The sequence below is a fragment of the Rutidosis leptorrhynchoides genome, chromosome 2 (assembly GCF_046630445.1).
Source record: "Rutidosis leptorrhynchoides isolate AG116_Rl617_1_P2 chromosome 2, CSIRO_AGI_Rlap_v1, whole genome shotgun sequence".
In the NCBI taxonomy this organism is placed as follows: Eukaryota; Viridiplantae; Streptophyta; class Magnoliopsida; order Asterales; family Asteraceae; genus Rutidosis; species Rutidosis leptorrhynchoides.
The window spans coordinates 395288226-395295693 of NC_092334.1; the positions used below are offsets into that span (position 1 = coordinate 395288226).

The following is a 7468-nucleotide window of genomic DNA, read 5'->3' on the forward strand; positions in this document are numbered from 1 at the left end:
ACAAGGGTTACAGAAAAGGTTTGTTTATCTAATTTGGACCTCGTTTGGGTTGCCAAATGATGTACGAAAGATATCAGATAACTGATAAATACCCGTATGTTGCACAGTGTAGGATTTAACCCACTTTAGATGAGCTAGTGCTTCTAATTTCTTATTTTGGCTTCCAGATTATTCACACACACAAACACGCACCGTACCTTCATCTTCTCCACCTACACCAAACCCTAATTTCAAATCCTTATTTTTGAGCTCAAATCTTTCTTACTATCTTGTTCTTTGTGATTTACTGAGTCTATCAAGGTAAGAATCAAAACATTTCATGCTTTAATCTTTGAGAAAATTGGGTTTTTGTGTAAAGTTTTACAAAGTAAGTAATTTGGGTCAAAGTGGTTAGATTTGATGTTGTTTGAGTCCAAATCTTGTGGGTTTATGTTTCTACTTGCTTAGTGTCTTTGATTTGGTCAGTTTTGAGGTCGTAATCGAGCTCTAGAGCAAGAATTGGTCGATTTTGGGTGAAACCCGTCACTTTGTCTTCAGCTTCTGCAGATAAACACAGTCGGCTGAGTGTCTCGAGACACTCGATCGACCGACTCGACCATCGATCGAGTGTGTAAGACCCACGGCCGAGTGTGTCTATGAGAGACCATCGACCGAGTGACTAGACACTCGGCCGAATGAGTGTAGACAGTCGGCCGACTGTCTCTGACAGTCGACCGAGTGTCTTTGGCAGTGAAATATTTTACCAAGTGTTGATTTTTATCCGTTATGCTGCCCGTTTGTATTTTGATGTCCAGGATGTAAATTTTGAAAGTGCATAAGTGTTAAGCAAAAAAAAATTTAGCGGACACTTTTTCTCACAAAAATTTCTGTATTGTGTTATTTGATGATAATGGACAGTAACTAACTTGATTTGCCTTATGCTCAGGTGATAAAGATAAGGAAGCCGCTCAATAGTAGATTATCTGAGCTGGTTGCTGGTAATTGGTGAGTGGGACTAACTGAAGAATATAGTATATAGAAGCATGTTATATTATGATTGCCATGCTTGTTAGATATACTTATTGTTGTGGTTAGTTAGTACTTTGTGATGACTGCATGTTAGTTGATGCTTATCTGTAGGAGCCCAGTGCGTCCCTATTGTGTGGTAGCCTCGGTAGGAGAGATCAACCTGCGGGTTGGGTTCCTCTGTGGCAGCCTAGACAACCGTGGTGTATATATGTGTGAATGACGCATCCGTCGCGTGTGGATTATGTATATACATACGGTGGTGGAGGAATTTCTGGTAAGCCCCAGTCCGATCAGCTGGTGGTTAATGGTTTGGCCGGGCCGCCAGAGTCTCTGTAGACGACACTTGGGGTGATGTTTGTATGTTAGACTATGTGACATGATTAGTATAACACTTATGTATGCTATGGCCTGTAGTTAGTCATACTCACTTAGCTTCGTGCTAATTCCCCTCCATCTCCTTCCTGCAGGTTATTAGCTTTTGTAGATATCGTGTTCTGGGGAGCAGAAGGACATGGTGATGTTATGTTTGACAATGAAGAAACTCTGATGTTGTCTTGCTTTGTTTGAACAATAATCTTTTGTAAACTTGTATTTTGTAATGACACGTGACACTGGTTGTATTAACATAGTTAATGTTATTTTGTAATAAAATAATAAATGCTTCCGCCACGTTTAAAAAAAAATTAGCGTTGTCACACCGCCAAATTATCCTTCCTTAAAGCTTTCGAATATGGAACCGGTCTCGTGGCATTCAAAGGCTCATTACCCTTCTTCTCACCCTTGTCATCATTACCCTTAACCCCGGTTGAGTCGACCTTTTCTTTACCCTTTTCCTTACTAAAACCGATCTCCTCCTCGATAAAGCTTCGTAGTGGTTCTTGGTTGATAAAGGTTTTTGGTTCGGGACTTACAACTCCCTCATTCAAGGTTAGACCACTACGAGTGGTTATTTGACATTTTTGTTTCAGTTTGGGTAGTTAGGGTTTTGGTTGGTGTTGATGCTTTCAATAGGAATTACCCTTGTGTTGTTGTTGTTTTGGTTTTGTTGAGATTGTTGATTATTTCGGGTGTTGTTGTAATTGTTTTATGGGTTGACTTGTGTGTTTGATGGTAAGGTCCCTTGAGGTCGTTGATAATCTCCCAACGGTGCTCTCAAGGTTCTGAAATGAGGCTTGTTGATGTCTTAATTGTTGCTTCAAGAACTCATTCTCCTTTAACAAAAACGCCTTGGTTGTCCCTGCCTTCTTTATGTAGTTTTGCATAATCTCCTCTAAACTCTTTGAAGGTTGATGTGGTTGAGTGTTTTGTTGAGGTTGGTTTTGATTGTTACCTTGGTTATTTTGGTTTTGAATATAACCTTGGTTTTGTTGATAGCTTTGGTTGTTTAAATAACTTGAGTTGGTTTGATTGTTATAAGGTTGGGCGTCGTATGGTTGTTGGTTTTGTGATTGGAAGTTGTGTTTCGGTTTTGGTTATAGTTTGGGTTGTAACCTTGGTTTCGATTTTGATTTATAAATCCGGGTGGTGTGTTGTTTTGAGTGTTAAAGGAGACTTGTCTTTGGTTAGGGTTGAAGTAGCCGTGGTTTCCTTGATAAGAGTTGTTGCCTTGGCTTGATGAACCACCCTTTGATAATTTTGATTACTCACATAGTTGACATGAGCATCCAAGTTCATTGGGATATCGTCCAAATCAATATGGTTGCATTGGTTGATTTGAGAACAATTCTTTGTGAGGTGAGTTCCATCACATCTTTCACACCCTACTTGCATCGCAACAATAGATTGTTGTAACTTCTTCAACTCCTTCCCGTATGATTGAAATTGGTTATTCAAGCTAGCAAGTGTTATTTGACCATTGTCACTCTCCACTTGAGCTACACTCTTCCTTGGCATATCCCTAGGTGAAGGATTCCACTCATAAGTATGAATTGAGATGTCTTCTAACTAGTTTTCGACCACATTCGGTGATTTATACATAAACACTCTTCCCGCGGAGGCATCAAGAACTTGTCTTGTCAATAAATTCGTGCCCCGGTAAAACGTGTTGATGTACTCTCTCTTAGTTAACCCATGCGGTGGACACGCTCTCAACATCTTCTTAAAACGTATCCATGCATCGTATAAAGACTCATCACTCTGTTGAGTGAATGCATTGATCTCCATTCTAAGTCTTTCCGTCTTCGATGGTGGAAAGAAGTGATTAATAGAAGTGTCACTTAAGTCTTGAAACTTAAGTTCTAATCTAGTCGGAAGGTAGATTCCTTAACCAAGCTTTTGCATCTCCTTGAAGATGTTAATAAAAGTGTCACTTTATTTCTTTTATATTTATACTCAAACGTGAACTCAACTATGTGACAAGCATTCGATAAATAATGACTCGGTAGTTGTAATTAGCAAGTTTTCAGTTTAAGGTTCGTCCCAAGAGAGCTATTATTGCTAGTTGAATCGATGAAAACTCATAATCATCCTAAGAGTTGTTTGATTGGGGGGGTTTAGAATTTTGAGATATTAAGAAAACAATTGCAAATTAAACTAAGAACTAGAAATGATTAGGTAAATATCAATATTAAAAGCATGCACACTTGCTTAATCCACTTGAAGCTTTCTGATTGTTCTTTTGTTAACTTAAGATCTAATTGTGTTTAAACTTATGCTAGTATCCCTACTAGATGTTCTTATGATCAAATCAACATTTGAAATTTCCAATAAGCTTATATCAATTGATCTAGTTAAATCATGCAATCATCATTAGTACTTAGCCTAGGTTAAATTACCTAAAACCCTTTGGTAATCGAAATCCCTTAAAAAAAACTTCACTATTTTGACTAAGGACCAATTGAAAACCAATCCAAACCAAGACCCCAATCTCTTGAAAGCCCCAATTTGATTGTCTAGATCACCTAAGTGTTGAAGTACAAGTTGCTTCACTAATCAAATCCCTAAGAGAAGCTACACAACTCATATAATCAAAGTAAAGTCTAAACAAACATATCAAAGGATCTTTTGGCTAATTCTAATAACAAATCACAATCATCAACTCATAAATTCATCCAAACACAATCAATAACATAGATATGAACAATCCTTAGCTATCAAGCTTCATAAACAAGTGTACATCATAAAATCTAGCCAATCATGGCTAGAACAAGAACAATACAAGTAATAAGAGAAGATTCAAACATCATTAAGCAATAAATAAGATTAGATTGTACCAAACTTATGAAAATTACAATTAAGCTAGATGAAGATGATGAAGAACAAGCCCTAGATATTGCTCCAATCTTCAATCCTTGATGTAAATTGATGAAAACTTGATGAAAAACTTAATAATGTAGCTATCAAACCCTAATCTCCTCAGCCACCAGCTATAACTACTATTCTATTTGATGGTGTTATAATAAAACCCTTATCTCATTCTATTTATACCTCTCTTCAAAAACTGCCCAGAATTTCTAGTGGAACGACGTTCCACTATGTGGAACATCGTTCCTGGGCCCATTAAAATGGAACACCGTTCTATATAATAAGAACGTCGTTCCTGAATCGGTCGCTAAATGCTCATTTTTTCTGTTACCATTTCCTTTGTATTTTCCCAATTAGAACGTCGTTCTTCATTTTGGAACGTCGTTCTTAGACTTGGAACGTCGTTCTTGAGATACATGAACGTCGTTCCTGAGCCAGTTCCACACTTTGCAGTTTTCTTGATACATTTTACACAATTTGGTCAATTTTACACCAAATTCACACTTGGAACTGCTGTAGCACTCAGAACGCGACTAACCCCAAGATCTTAACTTTTTGAGCACAATGGTCATGAAAATCGAGTAAAATGAGGTAGATATTGCACGAGAAATATAGCGTGGATGAGCAATATCACATACTCCTAACTACCTCCATATTTATGAGGTAAAGCTATATAAAAATTTGCTTTACACAAAATCATTATATCATTCATAAACGTTTCAGTAAAACCCCATACGAAATTGTATATGGTCGTTGCCCAAATGTCAAATTCTTCCGTATTTTAGGTTGCATATGTTTATTTTATTGAACGGCGGTATTATAGTCATTGAAGGAGGCCATAAGCCACACACCCGATCATATCCAGAAACTCGCTAGTCATGCACACTTCTTACACCCGTTAGGAGGAAACTTCAGGATATTGCACCCAAGGAAAACCTCCGAGAGAACCTTGATAGATATGGACAGAACCCACCATTTGCAAGAAACCCTCAGAGGACTCCATAACCAATTGCAAACAAAATTTCATTATTAAATTCTCACTTGATGCTCGAATATGAAATCCTCCTTTGGTATGTTGAAAATGACAGAATCTCAAAACACTATAGCATAATCTATTAACAACCGACTTGCATAAGTAAACCGCATCTTGGGTTCACATTGGCACACATCCAGTTCCTGATTTACTTCTCTCAACCAGTTTAGGGATACTGTGGGGTTCGGATTTACTCAATACTCAAGGGGCTTACAGTCGAGAATTTGTTTATACGTACACTTTTTCCTGGTCTTAACCATAGGTTGTTGAAACATAAGCATCTAGTATTGATACATCATCTAATTATGGTACTGGTAATTAAACACATGTGGTATTTGGAATTGTTGCGACATAGGAAACTGGGTTTATGGGAGTTGAAACTGTGACTGAAAGATGTTTCCAACTTTTACAGACGTGAATTGTGGTGTTGGAAAATCCGAAGGTTTAGGTTCAACATCCGTGGTTGAGGCAACTGTAGGTTGAGCGATTTCTAATTCTATGACCCGATCTCTTGCCTATTTTAACTACCCTCCTAATTGAAGAATGTATTCTTGTTGCTTATCATCAGAAACATATCCGTCTTCAGGTGCTTTGAAGGTTCTGAGGGTCGAGGGGTCATTCACGGTTTGTCTTTGATCAACTATACATGTCTTAGTACATCATTTCACCAAAGCTTAGTAGATAATTAGTTAATACCTATCAACTAACACATATATCAACACTCACTTAACTCCATCTCACTTGTATGCTTGACACGACTCAAGTTGAGATCTGTGAACATGACATCCAAGTGTACATGTTGTCAAACCTATGATCAGATACTAGCTTGTAACAGCATACTTTTTTTTATAAATCCCCGTGGAAGTATATTAAACTAACAGTATCCACACATATATATTAAAACACATTAACAATGTACAAATCACTTCAACTAGTGTTACGTTCCAAAACAATTGTTAATAAAATAACTGACATCAGAGTTACTACCGTGTCAAACATAACCAAAATGTATGCCCCTCATCTCCCTTGACTGGCATGCAAAACAACTACCTGCAAGGGAGAGAACGTGGGGGATTAGCACGAAACTAAGTTAATGAAACAACCTAACAGATAACGATATATAGCATCAAGTTCCACTATATTAGATAACAACAAGTACAATAAGAGGCTAGACGGCTTGTACGGGCCTGCAACCACTAGCTGATCGGGCTAGAGTTTACCGACAGTTCTTGTACTGAATCCTTAGCATAGTAATCCAAACGCAACACATGCATTATTCAAGACTATACTACACATATTGTAAAAGTTAAACTCAACCTAACACATAAAGGTTGTCCATTTAAGTCCAACCTAACATATCAAGGTTGACCTCTTCCGGCTTAATACATTGTCACATATACATCATACAACGTTAACCTCATACATTATCACAGTATGGTAAACAATAATATAAAAAGGTGAGTCTAACCATGGCAACAGTACCATAACTTCCTACTTTATACAGATATCCGAAAGGATAGTCCCATTCACCTGATATCGGCAAGAACTCAGAATTCGAATGTTATTAAGCCTTTTCTTTTTTCTTTTACCACCTGGAAGTATCATATTCCAAGTTAGTACATTCTTCCAAAACAGTATTTAAACAATTAAATAATTAAAATACAACAACACATCATTTAGGTCAAGATTGCACCTGACCCATCTGTACGAGTGAGCTCACACGAACGTGCGAGTCACCTTAACCGTAAGAGTGGTATATGGCTCGTACGAGTGGCAACACTTAACCAATCTACAAAATCACAAAGTGACCAATACGAGTGACAATATAACTCACACGGCTGACCAACTCACTCGCATAATGAGGGTCATCCGTGCGAGACAGGTGACATAATTATGCGGGTTCACTCGCATGGGGTTGGACCTCACTCTCATGGGTGAGTCTCACCCGTACCATTTTCATGGCACAACCGCACGAGTGAGTGGTCACTTGTGTGGGAGCTAAAGAACAGTAGCAACAATAGTTTATGGCTTTAACGCCCAAACTCATGTTTTTTTGCATGTTTTGGTCCATTTGTTTGTACACGGAGATCATATAACATATATATGAGCTATTCCTAACATCAAAGCATCACAAACACATTTCATACAAGATTTGACCAAAAACGCACTGGTTACTAAACTTGA

At 37.9% G+C, this 7468-nt stretch overlaps 1 non-coding gene across 1 annotated transcript; it reads left to right on the forward strand.

Moving 5' to 3' along the window:
• Window positions 1–3073: 3073 nt before the first annotated feature.
• LOC139894705 (small nucleolar RNA R71) lies at window positions 3074–3180 on the forward strand. The gene has a single exon (XR_011775192.1). It is a non-coding gene; the product is annotated as a small nucleolar RNA R71 (small nucleolar RNA).
• Window positions 3181–7468: the final 4288 nt, after the last annotated feature.